The sequence below is a fragment of the Thalassophryne amazonica genome, chromosome 9 (genome assembly GCF_902500255.1).
Source record: "Thalassophryne amazonica chromosome 9, fThaAma1.1, whole genome shotgun sequence".
Taxonomy (NCBI): domain Eukaryota; kingdom Metazoa; phylum Chordata; class Actinopteri; order Batrachoidiformes; family Batrachoididae; genus Thalassophryne; species Thalassophryne amazonica.
The window spans coordinates 32994303-33015783 of NC_047111.1; the positions used below are offsets into that span (position 1 = coordinate 32994303).

At 44.5% G+C, this 21481-nt stretch overlaps 1 long non-coding RNA gene across 1 annotated transcript; it reads right to left on the bottom strand.

Moving 5' to 3' along the window:
- Positions 1–1289: 1289 nt before the first annotated feature.
- Positions 1290–19727, bottom strand: LOC117516505. The gene is made up of 3 exons (XR_004562433.1): positions 19000–19727; positions 12606–12612; positions 1290–1301 (listed from the first exon to the last, which is right to left on the bottom strand). It is a non-coding gene; the product is annotated as an uncharacterized LOC117516505 (long non-coding RNA).
- Between the last annotated feature and the right edge of the window lie 1754 nt (positions 19728–21481).

The window sequence follows — 21481 nt, forward strand, 5'->3', positions numbered from 1 at the left end:
TGGGGCTCTGTTGGGGGACTCCATTGTGCTGCTGGGGGGACTTGAACGCACACGTGGGCAATGACAGAGACACCTAGAGAGGTGTGATTGGGAGGAACGGCCTCCCTGATCTAAACCCAAATGGTCATTTGTTATTGGACTTCTGTGCTAGTCACAGACTGTCCATTACGAACACCATGTTCGAACATAAAGATGCTCATAAGTATACATGGTACAGAGCACCCTAGGCCAAAGATCGATGGTCGATTTTGTGATCGTATCATCTGATTTGAAGCCGCATGTTCTGGACACTCGGGTGAAGAGAGGGGCAGAGCTGTCAACTGATCACCATCTGGTGGTGAGTTGGATCAGAAGGTGGGGGAGGACTTTGGACAGACCTGGTAAGCCCAAACGGATAGAGCGGGTGAACTGGGAACGTCTGGAGGAGCCCACTGTCTGACAGATCTTCAACTCACGCCTCCGGCAGAGCTTCCCCAGCATCCCTGTGGAGGTTGGGGGCATTGAACCAGAATGGGCAATGTTCAAAGGGCAATATCCTTCCAGGATATGTTATCTCGGAGGACTCCAGAGGCAGTTGCAAGGTACCAACAAGCCCGAAGGGCGGCAGCCTCTGCTGTGGGGGAGGCAAAGCAGTGGTTGTGGAAGGAATTCTGAGCAACCATGGAGAAGGACTTTCAGTCAGCACCAAGGAGCTTCTGGCGGACCATGAGGCACCTCAGGAGAGGAAAACGGGGAACCATTTAAGCTGTCTACAGTAAGGATGGGACTCTGTTGACCTCAATTGAGGATGTAATCTGGCGCTGGAAAAAAACACTTTGAGGAACTCCTGCATCAAACCAGAGCGCCCTCTATAGTAGGGGCAGAGCTGGAAGCTGATGGAGGATTTTCATCAATTTCCTTGGTGGAAGTCACTGAGGTAGTCAAACAACTCCACAGTGGCATGGCCCCGGGGGTTGATGAGATCCGTCCAGAAATGCTGAAGGCTCTGGGTGTGGAGGGATTGTCTTGGATGAGACATCTCTTCAACACTGTGTTGAGGTCTGGGACAGTGCCTAAGGAGTGGCAAACTGGGGTGGTCGTCCCCATATTTAAAAAGGGGGACCAGAGAGTGTGTGCCAAGTACAGGGGCATCACACTACTCAGACCCCCCCCCAACAGCAACCATGCCTACTGCCATAAGAGTTGTTAAATCAGTGAATCCTCCATCTGATCAGTCGGTTGAGTGTGTGTCTGCACTTCATTCACATCAGCCCGGTATCCCGAGGTTTGTACTATAATGGTTAAATAAGATTGTACAGTGTCTTGTGCCAGTAGATTCTAAAAATTCACAATCAGCAAGCAAAATATTCAAAATTTCTGGCAAGAAATATTCTGTTCTACATACATACATACATGCATACAATACAGTAAAATCTGCCAGTAATGAAGTTGTATATACTAACTTTCCTTATTTAAAGAAATAATTTACAGGTCCTGTTACTAAATAAACATGTTTATTTATTGCTGATATAAAGTTACAGAATTCCTTTTATAAAAACTCATTTTCGATGTCCCTTGCGTAATGTTTCATTTGCATAGTGTGTGCATACTGTCTATGGTACCATACACTTGAAACATAAGGACTTCTATGCTATACTACTGAGGTTTACCTCCTTATCTGGGGTGGAAAAAGTGATCTGTCCAAACAAAAAAATTAATTATTATTTTTTTTTTTTTGGTGGGTAAATAGACCTGAGAAAGCACCAGAATGCATTTGAGATTTCACATTTTTCTGGGGGACAACCACCAGACCCCACCACGGCCTTGCCCAGATCTTTCAAGTTTTTTTTTTTTGTTTTTTTTTTCTTCCCCCATGGCTCACTTTCCTCACTCAGAGACAGGGTGGTGGCCAAGTGGTTAATGCACTTGGTTTCAGTGCAGAAGGTTCCGGGTTCAAATCCCACCCCTGCCACATTTCTCCATGTAATGTGGAGTTGCGTCAGGAAGGGCATCTGGCATAAAACCTGTGCCAATTCAACATGCAGATCCACCTCAGATTTGCTGTGGCGACTGCGCATGCAAACAAGGGACTTACTTACCTACTTACTGTCATCACTCAGTTCATTCACAGATTTGTCGATGCTCATGATGAAAGGCCAACAGCATTGGTTTAATCATTTGTGAAGCATAGGATTTAATGTAAAGTGAGAATTTCTATATTAAGGTTGTAACGTGGATATATATATACATTTTGTGTTCCAGGGGAAGCAGAATGACATCATTCACAGTATCAAACAGCTAAATCACAAAGTTGATGCACTGCATCCTTTGACTGTCCCTGAAAGTGTCGGTTCCCAGACATACCAGGAAAGAGAACAATGTGGACGCTGCTGAGATGATCATCTGAAGAATGGCCAGCTCTAAACCAGAAGTGTGGGCTAGAACCAATTACAACAATGTCTGGAAGTAATGGGCCTTCCAGTAAAGTCACTTGAAGTGAGTTAATGTGTTTTCTGTTTGTTAGATTCTCATCACTTTAATAAAGTTTTGCCGTTTCATTTTTTACACAGTATATTATGAAACATGGTATATTTATGGAAGTACGGTAACTAAAAGGCCTTTCACATTGCACGCTTTATATGTATCAGGCAACGCGTCGTGACGTCAGTCGCGTTGCGTCAACATCTCCCACACCCCCAATGCGTTGCATGCAGCAATGGGGCGGAGACTTTCACTCAGTTTTTTTTTCTCCAGAGGAAAGCTGAGTGATCGCCATGTTGTATGTGCGTCGATGAACCACAAAAAAGCTTTAATACAGCAATTAAATTAATTTTGAGGTTAAAAAAGCATTTGCAAGGATTTTTTTTCAGAAAACTGCTGTGTATAAATGAGCAGTCCTGTGACACATTTCTGTTTTGTAGAGATCAGTGGTTTCTGCCACTAGTCTTCCATGTTTGGACCCGACACGTTGTTTCTATTGGACAGTGCGAAGCTTTGTCACAGTTCAGAGCGGCTAAAGTTGGATTGGGTTGAACTTTGACCACGTCAGCCTGTCGACAAGCAGGAATGCGCAGGCTCCCGACAGAAGCGTTGGTTTAGCTTGGCTTTTGACGCGACGTCTCTAAAAAGTGACAAGTGACAAAGTGACAAAGTTTTTTTTATTCGGCACACAAAATATTCAAATAGAAAAAATTAACAATTCCACAAACAAACACAGACAAAACTAGTGAGTCCGAAAGGGTGTGGGCTGAAGCAAAGCTTATTAGCGCCCACCCCTGCTAGTACAAGTCCAACAATTCTAATCAGTCATATTTACATAAATACAAATTCACTACTACATGTCGACACACAGACATACACATCAATATACTATTCACTTATAATTATATTTATATAGTACCAGATCACAAGAAAGTCGAATCAAGGCACTTTACGCCAGTAAGGACTAACCTTACCAACCCCCAGAGCAAGCACTAGGCAACTGTGGTGAGGAAAAACTCCCTATAAGGAAGAAACCTCAAGCAGACCAGGCTCTTGGGAGTGACCCTCTGCTTGGGCTATGCCATATATACCTATATACATACATATATACTTTACAAACATAAATATATACATACATATACACAGTCACTTATATACATATACACCTACCCATATCTATATATCTACATACGCATATACATACCCACACATTCAAATATACAATAAGTCCAACTTATAAATTGAACATTCCATATAAATCAAATTATATTTGCTTCTTTATAATACTTAGACATAATGTTCTTTTTGAGTAGTTTCTTAAATCTTACTAAGGTACTACTCATTCTAACCTCTGTTGAACATTTGTTCCATTTCCTCACCCCAACCACAGACACACAAAAACCCTTTACATTTGTTCTTACTGGTGGTTTCATAAAAATTGCACAACCTCTTAAACTATATCTGGATTCCCTCAATCGGAACAGACTCTGGACATGTCTCGGTAAGGCTTGGTTTTTCACTCGAAATAAAGTTTGAATTGTAATGTAATCGACCAAATCTATGAATTTTAATAAATTTAAAGACACAAATAGAGAATGAGTTGGTTCACGATATTGTTTATTGCAGATGATTCGTATGGCTCGTTTTTGCAAAAGGAATATTGGATTGGTATTTGATTTGTAAGTGTTTCCCCATGACTCAACACAATGTCATATATGGTACCATCAGAGAATGATATAATCTAAGTAACCCTTCTTGCGGCAGTAGGTCTTTGGCTTTATACAAAATGGCTATAGTTTTTGACAATTTTGATTTCACATAATTTATATGTGGTTTCCAGCTAAGTTTATTATCAATTATAACACCTAAAAATTTATTCTCTGTTACTAACTCAATTTCCTTATTGTTTATAGTTAAATTTTTACATTTGGGTGCCTGTTTATTTCCAAATATAATACATTTAGTTTTCCCAAGGTTGAGTGACAACTTATTAGTGTCAAACCAAACCTTAAATTTTTCCAGTTCTTTCTCCACTATGTCCAGAAGCTGTTCAAGATTTTCACCGCTACAGAACACAGTTGTATCATCCGCAAAAAGGACACATCTCTGTGAACTCGACACCCAACTTATATCATTTATATAGATTATAAACAACAAAGGACCCAGCACTGAGCCCTGCGGCACCCCACATGTGACATCCCTGAGTTCAGAATTTGTATTATTGAATTGAACATACTGAAATCTGCCTTGTAAATAACTAGCTATCCATTCATATGCCAGACCTCTGATTCCATATTTCTGCAGTTTAATTAATAGTATTCCATGGTTAATTGTGTCAAACGCTTTCTGTAAATAAAAAAAAAAAACACCTATTGTGTATTGTTTATTGTCAATTGCAGTTGCTATACTTTCCACAAAGTCCATCAAAGCATGTGATGTAGTTCGAGACCTTCTGAATGTTGTGTGGGCCGCTGAAGAGGAGGTACTGCTGGCCCACCACCACCAGAGGACACCCTGCCTGGAGTGCGGGCTCCAGGCACAAGAGGGCGCTGCCACCTCACAGGAGCAGCCGGGGTGACAGCTGTCACTTATCACCTACGACGGCTGTCACCAATCATCTGATCTTCAGTAGTATATCAGCAAGACGACATCTCCACCTCGTTGCCGAGATATCGCTCTACCTAGGAGGTAAAGTGCTCAGCCGATTGTGTTGTCTTCCCGACAATAATACTTTGTTGCTTTGTGTGTTTAATAGCAGACAGTGAGTATTTACAGCTGGAGACTGTGTTGGACTTTTTCCCTATCTCTTTGATAAGTACTCACACTCCTGCACTTACCAGTTTCTGATGAGAGGTGGAGGTGGTTTTCCCACCATATGTGTTGCTGGGTGCAAACGCATCCACATCTAACTGTTTTTTGTTCCTCGCCAGCAGTACCAGATCCGACAAGCGGAGGCAGTGGCCACCTGGGAGTTCGCGACTTGGTGGCTCCAGTATTCCCGGGGTTCGGTGGCAGAGGAAATCGTGTGGTTCCGGTTCTGCTTTGGACGGACGTCTCTTATCTTCGAGCCTGCCCACGTGACACATTTTTGTGAATTGACTTCATTGCTTACTATTGTGATCTGCCGTGTTTGTTGTGCTTATTCACAACAGTAAAGCGTTGTTATTTGACTTCCTCCATTGTCCGTTCATTTGCGCCCCCTGTTGTGGGTCCGTGTTCCTACACTTTCACAACAGGATATCTCGGCCAACGTCATGGACCCCGAGGGGCGTCAACCGGTTGTTGAACGGCCAATGGAAGAGCAGGGCGCACAGGCATCTGCAGGAGGAATGATCGGTGAGTTGCAGCGAATCCTCACCGCTTTTACGGCTCGGTTGGATCTAATGACCGAGCAGAACGTCCTCCTTAACCGCAGGGTGGAGGCTCTCGCCGCGCAGGTGGAAGCGCGCCCTCAGGGCGCTGCTGCGGCTCCCCCTCCTGTCGATCCTGTGCGCAACAGTGACGTTCCACAGGTCGTTCAACGACCCCTCCCACCTTCCCCTCAAGCATACATAAGCCCTCCAGAGCCGTACGGGGGTTGTGTGGAGGCGTGCGCGGACTTCCTTATGCAGTGTTCGCTCGTCTTCGCACAACGTCCCGCCATGTACGCGACTGATGCTAGTAAGGTAGCTTATGGGATTAATCTGCTTCGCGGTGAGGCACGCGCTTGGGCTACAGCGCTCTGGGAGCAAAATTCACGGCTCCTTCTGACATATGATGGGTTTGTGAGGGAGTTCAGAACAGTGTTCGATCACCCAAATAGAGGAGAGACCGCTTCAGCCGTGCTGCTGTCAATGAGACAGGGGCGCCGGAGCGCAGCTGCTTATGCAGTCGACTTCCGCATCGCGGCTGCGAGGTCCGGCTGGAATAGCACTGCCCTCCGTGCCGCCTTCGTAAACGGACTGTCGTTGGTTCTGAAGGAGCACCTGGTGGCCAAGGACGAACCGCGGGATTTAGACGGGCTTATTGATCTCGTTATACGGTTAGACAATCGGTTAGAAGAACGCCGTCTGGAACGAGACGAAGGGCGTGGCCGGGCACGCGCCGTCCCTCTCCCTTCCGGTTCCGACCGAGTTCCGCCCTCCCCACGCTCCACGGCCTCTACGCTCCGTATGGTTACAGCTCCCCCTGCTGATGAAGCTATGGACACGAGCAGGGCCACATTTAGGCCACCAGATAGACCGAGGAGGCTGGTCCGCGGAGCGTGCTTTGTTTGTGGCTCGATAGAGCACCAATTGAGAGACTGCCCCGAGCGGTTAAACACCAACGCCCGCCCCTAGAAACTGGGCTAGGGGTGGGCCAAGACATTCACGTGGGACATACCCATATTGCCACACGACTCCCAGTTACAATCCTTTACGAGGATATAACCCTTTTAGGCCACAGCACTGGTGGACACGGGCTCTGAAGGGAATCTGCTAGACAGCAGATGGGCCAGGGAGGCAGGGCTCCCTCTGGTGGCGCTTACTTCACCAGTGCAGGTGCGGGCACTAGATGGTTCCCTACTCCCTCTAATCACACATAAGACACCACCAGTAACTCTGGTGGTGTCAGGGAACCACAGGGAGGAGATTGAGTTTTTCGTGACTCCTGCCACCTCCCGTGTGATTCTCGGGTTCCCCTGGATGTTAAAACACAATCCCCGGATCGATTGGCCGTCCGGGGTAGTGGTTCAGTGGAGCGAGACCTGCCATCGGGTATGTTTAGGTTCCTCGGTTCATCCCGGTTCCCAGGCTAGGGAGGAGGTCAGAGTCCCGCCCAATCTTGGGACGGTGCCGGTGGAGTACCATGACCTTGTGGATGTGTTCAGTAAGGATCTGGCGCTCACCCTTCCCCCGCACCGTCCGTACGATTGTGCCATTGATTTGGTTCCGGGCGTTGAGTTCCCGTCCAGCAGGCTGTACAACCTCTCACGACCTGAGCGCGAATCAATGGTTTCTTTTTTGTGGGAAAAAAAGATGGCGGACTTCGTCCATTCATTGATTATAGGGGGCTGAACGAAATCACGGTTCGTAACCGATACCCGTTGCCCTTGTTGGTTTCAGTGTTCACGCCCCTGCATGGAGCCCAGATTTTCACTAAGCTGGATCTTAGAAATGCGTATCACCTGGTTCGGATCCGGAAGGGAGACGAGTGGAAGACGGCATTTAACACCCCATTAGGTCACTTTGAGTACCTGGTCATGCCGTTCGGCCTTACAAACGCCCCCGCGACGTTCCAAGCATTGGTTAATGATGTCTTGCGGGATTTTCTGCACCGATTCGTCTTCGTATATCTGGACAATATACTCATCTTTTCTCCGGATCCTGAGACCCATGTCCGGCATGTACGTCAGGTCCTGCAGCGGTTGTTGGAGAACCGGCTGTTTGTGAAGGGCGAGAAGTGTGAATTTCACCGCACTTCTTTGTCCTTCCTGGGGTTTATCATCTCCCCCAACTCCGTCGCTCCTGATCCGGCCAAAGTTGCGGCGGTGAGAGACTGGCCCCAACCTACCAGCCGTAGGAAGCTGCAACAGTTCCTCGGCTTTGCAAATTTCTACAGGAGGTTCATTAAGGGCTACAGTCAGGTAGTTAGCCCCCTGACAGCCCTGACCTCTCCAAAAGTCCCCTTCACCTGGTCGGATCGGTGCGATGCCGCGTTCAAGGAGTTGAAACGGCGCTTCTCGTCTGCACCCGTTCTGGTGCAGCCCGATCCTAGTCGCCAGTTTGTGGTTGAAGTGGACGCCTCAGACTCAGGGATAGGAGCTGTACTTTCCCAGAGCGGAGAGACCGATAAGGTCCTTCACCCGTGTGCCTATTTTTCCCGCAGGTTGACCCCGGCCGAACGGAACTATGACGTCGGCAATCGAGAACTCCTTGCGGTGAAAGAGGCTCTTGAAGAGTGGAGACATCTGTTGGAGGGAATGTCCGTGCCATTCACGGTTTTCACTGACCACTGGAACCTGGAGTATATCAGGACCGCCAAGCAGCTGAACCCCAGGCAAGCCCGCTGGTCACTGTTCTTCGGCCGTTTTGACTTCCGGATCACCTACCGCCCCGGGACCAAAAACCAGAGATCGGATGCCTTGTCCCGGGTGCATGAAGACGAAGTCAAAACGGAGTTGTCGGATCCACCGGAACCTATCATCCTGGAGTCCGCTATCGTGGCCACTCTCACCTGGGACGTAGAGAAAACCGTCCGGGAGGCCTTGGCACGGAGCCCGGACCCCGGAACTGGGCCGAAGAACAAACTTTACGTCCCACCAGAGGCCAGGGCTGCAGTCCTGGACTTCTGTCACGGCTCCAAGTTCTCCTGTCATCCAGGGGTGCGAAGAACCGTGGCAGTTGTCCGGCAGCGCTTCTGGTGGGCGTCCCTGGAGGCCGACGTCCGGGATTATATCCAGGCCTGCACCACCTGCGCCAGGGGCAAGGCTGACCACCGCAGGGCATCGGGACTGCTCCAGCCGCTGCCTGTGCCTCATCGCCCCTGGTCCCACATCGGCCTGGATTTTGTCACGGGCCTCCCGCCGTCCCAGGGCAACACCACCATCCTCATGATAGTGGACCGATTCTCCAAGGCGGCCCACTTCGTGGCCCTCCCGAAGCTCCCGACTGCCCAGGAGACAGCGGACCTCTTGGTCCACCACGTCGTCCGGCTGCATGGGATCCCAACAGACATCGTCTCCGATTGCGGTCCCCAGTTCTCCTCGCAAGTCTGGAGGTGCTTCTGCCGGGAACTGGGGGCCACGGTGAGTCTCTCGTCAGGGTATCATCCTCAGACCAACGGGCAAGCAGAACGGGCCAATCAGGAGGTGGAACAGGCCCTGCGCTGCATGACGGCCGCGCACCCGGCGGCCTGGAGTACCCATTTGGCCTGGATCGAGTATGCCCATAACAGCCAGGTGTCTTCTGCCACCGGCCTCTCCCCTTTTGAGGTGAGTCTGGGGTACCAGCCCCCGTTGTTTCCGGTGGTTGAGGGAGAGGTCGGTGTGCCCTCGGTCCAGGCCCACCTGCGGAAGTGCCGTCGGGTGTGGCGCGCCGCCCGTTCTGCTTTGCTAAAGGCCCGGACGAGGGCAAAAGCCCATGCAGACCGTCGGCGGACCCCGGCCCCTGCGTATCGGCCAGGGCAGGAGGTGTGGTTGTCGACAAAGGACATACCCCTCAAAGTGGACTCCCCTAAACTGCAGGATCATTACATCGGCCCCTTCAAGATCCTCAAGGTCATCAGTCCAGCCGCAGTGAGGCTTCAGCTTCCGGCCTCACTGCGGATCCATCCTGTGTTCCATGTGTCCCGGATAAAGCCGCATCACACCTCACCCCTCTGTGCTCCGGGTCCGGCACCACCTCCTGCCCGGATCATCGATGGCGAGCCGGCTTGGACTGTGCGCCAGCTCCTGGATGTCCGTAGGATGGGCCGGGGCTTCCAGTATTTGGTGGACTGGGAGGGGTACGGACCCGAAGAACGCTCCTGGGTGAAGAAGAGCTTCATCCTGGACCCGGCCCTCCTGGCCGACTTCTACCGCCGCCACCCGGACAAGCCTGGTCGGGCGCCAGGAGGCGCCTGTTGGGGGGGGGGTCCTGTTGTGTGGGCCGCTGAAGAGGAGGTACTGCTGGCCCACCACCACCAGAGGACACCCTGCCTGGAGTGCGGGCTCCAGGCACAAGAGGGCGCTGCCGCCTCACAGGAGCAGCCGGGGTGACAGCTGTCACTTATCACCTACGACGGCTGTCACCAATCATCTGATCTTCAGTAGTATATCAGCAAGACGACATCTCCACCTCGTTGCCGAGATATCGCTCTACCTAGGAGGTAAAGTGCTCAGCCGATTGTGTTGTCTTCCCGACAATAATACTTTGTTGCTTTGTGTGTTTAATAGCAGACAGTGAGTATTTACAGCTGGAGACTGTGTTGGACTTTTTCCCTACCTCTTTGATAAGTACTCACACTCCTGCACTTACCAGTTTCTGATGAGAGGTGGAGGTGGTTTTCCCACCATACGTGTTGCTGGGTGCAAACGCATCCACATCTAACTGTTTTTTGTTCCTCGCCAGCAGTACCAGATCCGACAAGCGGAGGCAGTGGCCACCTGGGAGTTTGGGACTTGGCGGCTCCAGTATTCCCGGGGTTCGGTGGCAGAGGAAATCGTGTGGTTCCGGTTCTGCTTTGGACGGACGTCTCTTATCTTCGAGCCTGCCCACGTGACACATTTTTGTGAATTGACTTCATTGCTTACTATTGTGATCTGCCGTGTTTGTTGTGCTTATTCACAACAGTAAAGCGTTGTTATTTGACTTCCTCCATTGTCCGTTCATTTGCGCCCCCTGTTGTGGGTCCGTGTTCCTACACTTTCACAACACTGAATCCATATTGTTCTTCACAAATGATGTTATGCTTCAGTAAATAATCATTTAATCTTTTAGCAAATATTTTTTCCAAAATTTTGGAAAATTGTGGTAGGAGTGATATAGGTCTATAATTAGAAAATGTGTGTTTGTCACCAGTTTTAAACAGAGGAATTACTTTGGCTATTTTCATTTGAGAAGGAAATTTACCAGTACTTAGTGACATATTGCAAATATAATTGAACGGTTTTACTATACAATCAATAACTTTTTTTTAATAAAGCCATATCCAAATTATTAAAATCAGTCGATTTCTTACTTTTTGAATCATGAACCAGATCAAGTATTTCCCTTTCATGAGTACCACCAATGAACATTGAAACAGATTTGTTAAACGTTGAATTATTTACCCAGAAGTTATTAGTTGATGAGTCAATTTTACTGGCAAGATTTTTACCCACATTAACGAAGTATTCATTAAAGTGTTCAGCAATAGACTCGTTGTTATCAATCGTGATGTAGTTGTTACTCTGAAAAAATGAAGGATAATCTCTAGTTACTCTATTGTTTTTTTACTATTTCATTTAATATGTTCCATGTGTTTTTGATGTTATTTCTATTTTTGACAAGTAACTCATTATAATATATTTTTTTTAGAGTCTCATGATATTGATTAACTTATTCTTATATGTTTTATACTTACTTTCAGCTTCCTTAGTTCGTAGTTTTATGAATTATTTATATAGTACGTTTTTCTTTTTACATGCCCTCTGAAGCCCCTTAGTTATCCATGGTTTGTTGCTATATTGATTTCTATATATTTTGTCAACAAATGGACAGTGTTTATTATACAAACTGGAAAAAATGGAAATGAAAGCATCATATGACCTGTCAATATCATCAACAAAAACATCTGACCAATTCTGACTTGATAAATCCTCCCTTAAATTTCTCCCTTTTCTACTCATGAATTTGATATTGCTTCGATACATACAACAACCCTCCAATGCAAAGACTGAGAAAACTGGCAAGTGATCACTGATATCACTGACCAGTAGTCCCCCACTAAGATTACCGGATATTGTCAATATTGTCAATGAGAGTTGTTGTATCCATAGTTATTCTGCTAGGATGAATGATGGTTGGAAACAGTCCTAAACAGTACAAGTATAATTTGTGGATGATTGTGAGGGTTTAAAAAACATATTGAAATCTCCACAGACAAATAAATGCTTATTTCTGTTGATTTTGTTGTACATTCCTAAGATAATGTCTTCAAAGGTGTCAATATTTGTCCCAGGAGCTCTGTAAATGCAACTAACAACTATGTTTTTGGAGTTTATAGATGTAATTTCTATGGTAACACATTCCATGATGTCCACTGTAAATGACATGTTTTTAATGAGTTTACAGTTATAATCTGACCTTACAATAATGCAACGCCTCCACCCCTTCTCGTCTGCCTATTAACCAGGAACAATTCATAACCATCAAGATATACCAGATCTTTATTATCCTCATTTAACCATGTTTCTGAAATTGCAATAACTGAAAAACGTTTTTTGGATGTTTTCAAACAATCATTAATAGTGGACAGATTACGAGAAAGACTTCTGCTGTTGAAATGTATAACTGAAAAATCATCATTGATTTTATAATTTTTGAATTGTTCTTCTGTAAAATATTTGCACTGTCTCACAATATTCTCACTGAAAAAGGTATCAGGATCATTTTCAGATTTGAAGGGATGGTTAGCAGAGTTATTATAATTAAATGTATCTAGACAGAGCTCCTGGGCAGAAATAAACGGATCATTATCCTTAGTCATTATGTCTCTCTTGTCTCCGGGTGTAGATGATGTGGATGAGTGGGTTGCTCCAGTCTGCATCATGGTGCTGTGATGTGTTTGAGTCATCATACCTATTGTTCATATTTGTCCAGCTCCTCGATGTTCCTTATTGCCATAACCTTTGCTTGTTCTGGTGATCCGTTCAGTTTGATGAATATTTTACAGTTTGAAGTCCATGTGTGCTGGATTTTTCCCTGTTTCTTTAAGAAGCCTGCTTTCCTGGCGATGTCGGCATTCCGTTTGGTGAGATGTTCATTGATGAATACGTTTGTCCCTTTCAGTTTTCTTCCTTGTTTTAACAGTGCTGTTTTGTGTTTTCTGTTGATGAATCTCATGATGATGGTTCGTTTATCACCGTCATTTCTCCGGGGCAGAGGGTGGCATGCTTCAATGTTATTTAAAACCATTTCTATACCTTTAGATAGGAGGAAATCAACAACCTTTTTTTCCACAGAGCTGACCTCCTGTTCACTGGGATCCCCTGCGCTCTCATCTGTTACCGCCCATGCGTAGGACCGTGGTTTGATGTGAAGACCTGTGATGATGACGTCGTTAATTCTGGTGTACTGCTCCAATTCAGCCACTCTATTTTCCAGCTGCACCAGATGCCGGTCTTTCTCGGCGTTCTGGAGCCGTAATGCCTTCACCTCCTCCACCAGATCCATGATTGATTTCTGTTGCTGCTTCACAACAGAAATCTCCTCTGATAGAAAGTCCAGAGATTTTTTAATATCGTCACCTTCCTCCGCTGTCAGAACCTTCTTAGGCCCCATGGTCAGCTTATGGGCAGCTTGACGATCGCCGATGTTAACAGCCTGCATTGTTTGTCACCGGGATGGATCTGTACTGTGCTGGTGCCGCGCGGCCTCGGTGTTTCCACGCTGATGGATCCGCGGTGGCTGCACGAGGCCTCGGGGAAGCGGCACTCGTGACGCGCAGCTTTAATGACGCAGCATGCGGCCTCAGTGAATTCACCACGTTGGGCGGGCCTCGGACGTTGTTGCTGTCCAGTCGCGGGGCTAAGTGGCCGGTTGAGGTGGTATTCCCACTGTCCGGGTTGGCAAACACCGGCGTGGCAGATGGCAACTACAAACACCACCTCTGAAAACTCAGGTACAAACTTTTTGCAGCTCGCTCTGACGACACGCAGCTCTGAGAGAGTGATGACACGCAGCTCTCTAGTGGTTTGAACAGCTGTATCTGTAGCTTTACCATTGTTTCAAGCTGAAAACCTCCACATTTCAGGCTCTATTGATCCAGGACGTCGTGAGAGAACAGAGAAGTTTCAGAAGAAGTCGGTTTCGACGCAACGCGTTCATTGAAAATAATGCTTTTTAGATGGATTTGTGGTGCCTCTGATGCTTCCAAAGCGTGTGGTGTGAAAGGCCCTTTACACAAATAACAGTGGGTACATAGGATTAATCATTTTTGTCTGATCTGCTTTCACCTGTGTGGTATACCTAATTGATAACTAAATTGAGAAAATTCTGGAAGCAATATAAATAGCTTGTTAAAAATATAGGGCCTGTCCAATAAGGTGATGAGTTGAATACCAGTTATGAACATGCCACTCAAATTATACAGTATCAACAGTAAAATATATATATAATTGCTTATGATAAACAATGGAAATTTTCAACTTGCAGCTCAAGAGTGCTAATGACAAACTTGATGGCGAGGACAAGGGAACCAGGCGCCAGAGGAATGCCCTAATCAATGCCTTGACTGCATACACCCCTGGAATGGAACAAGGGAAGGATACAGTAACAATCATTGTCAGGGGCTGCTTGAACGCTACGGCTCCTGTTTATCTTTGGCAGTGAGGGCAAGTCAGGAACCGTCAAAGGCAGCCTTGCCAGGGATGCGCCACAAATTTACAGAGTTGTCATGGCGGCTACAATAAATATCACATCAATGGGCAGTACTACCATCATTTCTACAATTGTGCCATAATCCGAAGATGTCCTATCCAAGCAGAATCAAAGAAGTATAGACGGGACCATCCTGAACTTTTTCCTGACCCAGATTACAGGTTTGAAAAACTACCAATCTTGCAAATCTGTTTTTTTTTGGGGGGGGGGGGGGGGGGTGACAGCCAGTCACAGTAGAGAGCCACCGTGACGTCTGGTCTCTCTCTGGCTGCGAATCCAACATGGCAGAATCCGCTCCAAAACAGCTTCATTTTTGTGTAAATCTAACATACCCATCATATCATTCCACCTGGCTGTCACCCAGTTTCTGGCAAAATTTGATGCAGTCACACTGCTCCAGTCGTTCCGTCATTTTCCTTGCAATGAAAATCCGCCGAGAGCACTACACACCACCTCACACAAATGCTGCTTACCAGCAACTGACGCAATCGACAGGCGTGGAAAATTCACGCATGCACACGAAGGTTCAAGGTTGGCTCATGCAAGCACATGTGACTCAAATCCATCAGGTTTTTGCAAAGAAAAAAAAAAAAAAGGTTGGATACTTTTCTAACAGACCTCATATTATGTAAAAGCTACTGAAAAACACTTCGAAAACTGAAAACACTGTTTTCACAACCTGATAACACCTCTGCAGTGATTTACAAGGAAAAGCCACCAAGCCACCCAGACAACCCAGGAGACGTTATGGGCTTATGTGGCTGTGATTGGAGAAATTGTTCACAGTGCAAGTTTTGCATTTTGCATCACTACTCTTCGCTTCATCGTGGAGTAGAGCACAGAAGGATTTTCTTTCACCAAAACAGATCAAATCCAGGCTTGCATCTCAGATGTACCTTCTGGCAGTTTGTAGCTAAACTTTCAGGTCTTTTTAAGAAAATCCTCCTCTGTACCACTTCATCATGAAGATGGATAACTGGTGATACAAGTTGCAAAGCTTGCACTGTGCATAATTTCTCCAATCACAGCCACGTAAGCCTATAACTTCTTCTGGGTTGTCTGGGTGTCTTGGTGGCTTTCCTCACTCTTCTTCTTGCACAGTCACTCAGTTTTTGAGAACTGTCCATGCAGATTTACCATAGAGTGCCATATTGTTTGTATTTCTTCATAATTGATGTAAATAAAGTCCAAAACATTCAGTGGCAGCTTTACCCTCAGAGAGCCTCATCCACAACTGCCACAAAAGACTCCAAGCTGTCACTGATGTTAAAGGGGGCAAAACATGGTATTAAGAACAGGGGTATGTAAACTTTTGATCAGGTTCATTTGGGTAGTTTGTGTTGTCATTATGATTTGAAAAACGTAAACACTGTTGTTTGCCAATAAATGGCTTCACCAAACCACTAACCATGAGCGAAAAAAAAGTTTTTCTGTTATCGTTCATATTCTGAAAAATGGCCAGAAAAACTCAACTTTTGCCAGGGTATGTAAACTTTTGGCCCCACCTGTATATATATATATATATATATATATATATATATATATATATATATATATATATATATTACATTTAGCACTGAGATACCAATGAAGTAATTATTAAGAAGACTGCTCATATGGCTGAGGGTATTTAATATTATATGAGGGTGTTTATATTCTATAATATCAAATCTTAGCAGATTAGCAGCAGCATTTAATGTGCATTGTACGTGGAATATTTTTGATAAAATTTAATTTTACTTCCAGAGAAACTTTTTCTCTGGGGGATCAAACATTAATTTAAATTAATAATTTTGTATTATTTTTGTATATTTTTTTCATAATTTGAATTTCCTCAGGAAATTTATTGATTGTAATATGTTTGTGTTAAACTGTTCAGTTTCGCTCTTAAAAATGATTGTTCAACTGCATTGTCGTATCTGACTAATACTGAGTCATACTGAGTCTTCAAATTTATGTGATTAAAAACAGAATATTTTTTCATAGGAATTTTCTCAGGGAATTTATTGATAGTAATGTTTGTGTTAAAACTGTCCGCAGTTTTGCTCTTAAATATGATGTTTTATTAATTGTATGTACACTCAACAAAAATATAAATGCAACACTTTTGGTTTTGCTCCCATTTTGTATGAGATGAACTCAAAGATCTAAAACTTTTTCCACATACACAATATCACCATTTCCCTCAAATATTGTTCACAAACCAGTCTAAATGTGTGATAGTGAGCACTTCTCCTTTGCTGAGATAATCCATCCCACCTCACAGGTGTCCCATATCAAGATGCTGATTAGACACCATGATTAGTGCACAGGTGTGCGTTAGACTGTCCACAAAAAAAGGCCACTCTGAAAGGTGCAGTTTTGTTTTATTGGGGGGGGATACCAGTCAGTATCTGGTGTGACCACCATTTGCCTCATGCAGTGCAACACATCTCCTTCACATAGAGTTGATCAGGTTGTCAATTGTGGCCTGTGGAATGTTGGTCCACTCCTCTTCAATGGCTGTGCGAAGTTGCTGGATATTGGCAGGAACTGGTACACGCTGTCGTATACGCCGGTCCAGAGCATCCCAAACATGCTCAATGGGTGACATGTCTGGTGAGTATGCTGGCCATGCAAGAACTGGGACATTTTCAGCTTCCAAGAATTGTGTACAGATCCTTGCAACATGGGGCCGTGCATTATCCTGCTGCAACATGAGGTGATGTTCTTGGATGTATGGCACAACAATGGGCCTCAGGATCTCGTCACGGTATCTCTGTGCATTCAAAATGCCATCAATAAAATGCACCTGTGTTCTTCATCCATAACAGACGCCTGCCCATACCATAACCCCACCGCCACCATGGGCCACTCGATCCACAACATTGACATCAGAAAACCGCTCACCCACACAACGCCACACACGCTGTCTGCCATCTGCCCTGAACAGTGTGAACCGGGATTCATCCGTGAAGAGAACACCTCTCGAACGTGCCAAACGCCAGCAAATGTGAGCTTTTGCCCACTCAAGTCGGTTATGACGACGAACTGGAGTCAGGTCGAGACCCTGATGAGGACGACGAGCATGCAGATGAGCTTCCCTGAGACGGTTTCTGATAGTTTGTGCAGAAATTCTTCGGTTATGCAAACCGATTGTTTCAGCAGCTGTCAGAGTGGCTGGTCTCAGACGATCTTGGAGGTGAACATGCTGGATGTGGAGGTCCTGGGCTGGTGTGGTTACACGTGGTCTGCGGTTGTGAGGCTGGTTGGATGTACTGCCAAATTCTCTGAAACACCTTTGGAGATGGCTTATGGTAGAGAAATGAACATTCAATACACGAGCAACAGCTCTGGTTGACATTCCTGCTGTCAGCATGCCAATTGCACGCTCCCTCAAATCTTGTGACATCTGTGGCATTGTGCTGTGTAATAAAACTGCACCTTTCAGGGTGGCCTTTTATTGTGGGCAGTCTAAGGCACACCTGTGCACTAATCATGGTGTCTAATCAGCATCTTGATATGGCACACCTGTGAGGTGGGATGGATGATCTCAGCAAAGGAGAAGTGCTCACTATCACAGATTTAGACTGGTTTGTGAAACATACAAAATGGGAGTAAAACCAAAAGTGTTGCGTTTATATTTTTGTTGAGTGTAGATTGTTTTTGTTTCAAGTGGTGATTTATGTTTAAGTTGAATTTATTTTTGCTCCTAAAATGTGTATTATCAGTTGTATGTAGATCAATAGATGATATATATATATATATATATATATATATATATATATATATATATATATTTCTAGAAGATTTATTCTTATTATGTCTGAACATTGTTTTGGAGTAGCGTCTGTGGTTTACCGCTTAAGAAATCTTTTGTAAAGTTCAAAATTTTTCATTTTATGTGCTTTTTGAGCAATGATGTTTAATTCTGTAAAGATGAATTCCATCATTTAATCTGTTATCAATTAAGTGATTTCAAAAGTTTCTCCATTATTGATTTTATATGTGAATTCCACATTGCAAGTCACTATTGGAATAAAACCTATTGAATTTTAAAACATTTATAAAGTTTGTTTTACTTAATTTTTTAGTTCTCAATAGGAAAAATCACAAAAATTGTAGGTAACTGAGCAAGAACATTGTACGAACGTCATATGAACAAAGAATGAGGACAGGTAATGTTCACATTGGAACATTCTACAAATGTTCATTTAATGTTTTGCTGCAACTGTTCATATGATGTTTGTGAACATTTGTGACCGTTTGTATAATGTTCATGCAAACGTTCAATGAACATTCAAAGAATGTTCGGTTTCCGGGTGGGGATGCACTGGTGTGATTTGATGTAGATGCTGATGAACCTTTATGAATGTGTTCTGCTTTATGGCATTTAAACTTTATGTGCTTCACCCTTTTCAGCTCTGTATTCTTTCTTGTGCCTGCATTCCACTTTTGCTGAACATTAGTTCATGAGGACCCTGTCTTTCCCTGTCTGACAGCATTCTCATCCTGAATTAAAATACATAAACATTAATAGTCAGACTTTAGACATTGAAAACAATTCAACTGAAATATACTTTTAACCAACACACACACACACACACACAAATGTCTAATGTCTTATTTAGCACAAACATCATACACTGTTCAATAAATTGAAAAACAAATAAAGTATCACAAAAGCTATCTTGAGATTAGATTTAGTCACCATCCACAGGATGGCAGCAGCGTGGCTGCAAGATCTGCCTTGACCCGCAATACACGAACAACCTGCAGTTTGTATTTCACCTGTCAAATTGACTAAAACCCAGGCTTGGTGATGAGGGATTTTAAGGTTTTGGCTCGGCTCTGTCAGATTTTAAGTAAATAAGGTTGTGTCGCACCTCCTTCAACAAAACACGACCGACTTTATTACTGTGCAGATACTGATAAGCCTCGGACCTCTTAAGATTATTCATGGCTTCACCGTCTGACGCGACGGCGCTAAGGAAGTAGCTAAAAATGCTACTGTATGTTATATTTGGCACCTTTTCATATCATCCTCCCACCCATCTATTGCAGTCGGCAGAGGGATAGTCACGTCGTCCTTTCTGAGCTGTGACAACTGATGTTCCCACATCGTTTTACTGAAAAGCTTGTAAAAAGTTGAGTAGCGCAAACGGGTTAAATATAAACAAACAGCGGTTCCACTCAGACTGGAAGTTGCTTGCACATTTCACACAAGGGCTCATGGGCCGTAGTAATAAGGTGGATACTTCTTGTCAAATTAATGTTAAAAAAAAAACAAAACAAAAAAAAAAAAAACCAGTGTATTTATTTAAATGGGATAATAGTGACTGTGCCACGAAAGTGCCCAAAACTGTCAGTTTGGCAGCAATTTTTTTAAGCTTAGAAACATATGGAGTTAAAATTGTCTCATTAATATTTGTAAATGCACACAGGGTGATCTACAAATAATCATTGATTTGCACATGTGTTAAGATATCCACAAATGCAAATTTCATATTTGTAACTTGTAAATTGGTCTTTGCAAATAATGTTGTATTTGCAAATATAAAACTTAAAAGGCAGGTTCCCAACTTTGACAACAACAACAAAAAATGCTTCTTTGAAGAAACATGTCACGTTTATGATATGGCTGTATTGGGTCTTAGGCCTAGAACTGGCATGTTGAACCATTGACCAGTTGTGAATAAATCTGCAGAAATTTTGTGTATTTGCTTATGTATGCAGTGCAGCATGTTGTGGAATTTCCAAACACATCTGACACAGCTTCTGGCTGGCTGCAGGCTGCTGTCCCATGAGGCAAAGAAGAAAACTTTGCCTCCCATTGTTACAACAGCTGTTGGAGATGACCTTCAGTCTTGACCAAAGAGGCTCATTTTGTCTAGTGTCAGTATCAAGTGATCAACAGTGAGTTCTTGCCTTGATTCCCTGCCAACACATCAGCCTGCCCCGATTTGCATTCATAGACACTTGCTTCAATGATTACGAGTATGTGCAAGATTCTGCTAGAGAGTAAAGCATCTCTCAAGTGCTCACCTGCTTATTTTATGTCTCATTCAACATATCTCACAGTTCTTTGAAAATCATATCTTTACAAATTTACCCAGTTTATTAAAAAAAATTGTTTTTTTTTGGACAGTGTTGTATTAATTTTTCCTGGTATTCACATCAGACACTGCTAGTAGAACTGCCACAATCTGTAAGAATCTCATTTTCACTGGAACAGGGTCTGATATGAGAAGGAAATAGAACAAGAAGGCAAGACAGTTCTTCAGAATTTAAACAAAAATGGGTTTATTGCTTTATAATAGCTAGTTAGGGTAGTATCTCACTGGTCTGTGACTGTGACAAGTAGTAGGAGATTGAACTCTTTGGCGTGAATGCCAGGTATCATGTTTGGCGGAAACCAGGTACCATCCCTGCAGTGAAGCATGGTGTTTCCACCATCCTGCTGTGTGGATGCTTTTTAGCTGCAGGAACTGGGAGACTAGTCAGGATTGAGGGAAAGATGAATGCAGCAATGTACAGAGACATCCGGGATGAAAACCTGCCCCAGAGCACTCTTGCCTGGGGAGACGGTTCATCTTTCAGTAATACAAATACCCAAGGCAAACAGCCAAGATATCAAAGGAGTACATTCAGAATAACTCTGTGAATGTCCTTGAGTGGCCCAGCCAGAGCCCAGACCTGAATCCAACTGAACATCTCTGGAGAGATCTAAAAATGGCTGTACACAGACGCTCCCCATCCAACCTGATGGAGCTTGAGAGGTGCTGCAAAGAGGAATGGACAAAACTGCCCAAAGATAGGTGTGCCAAGCTGGTAGGATCACATTCAAGAAGACTTGAGGCTGTAATTGCTGCCAAAAGTGCATCGAGAAAGTTTTGAGCAAAGGGTGTGAATACTTGTCTATTTCATTTTGTCATTATGGGGTATTGATTGCTGTCTGATTG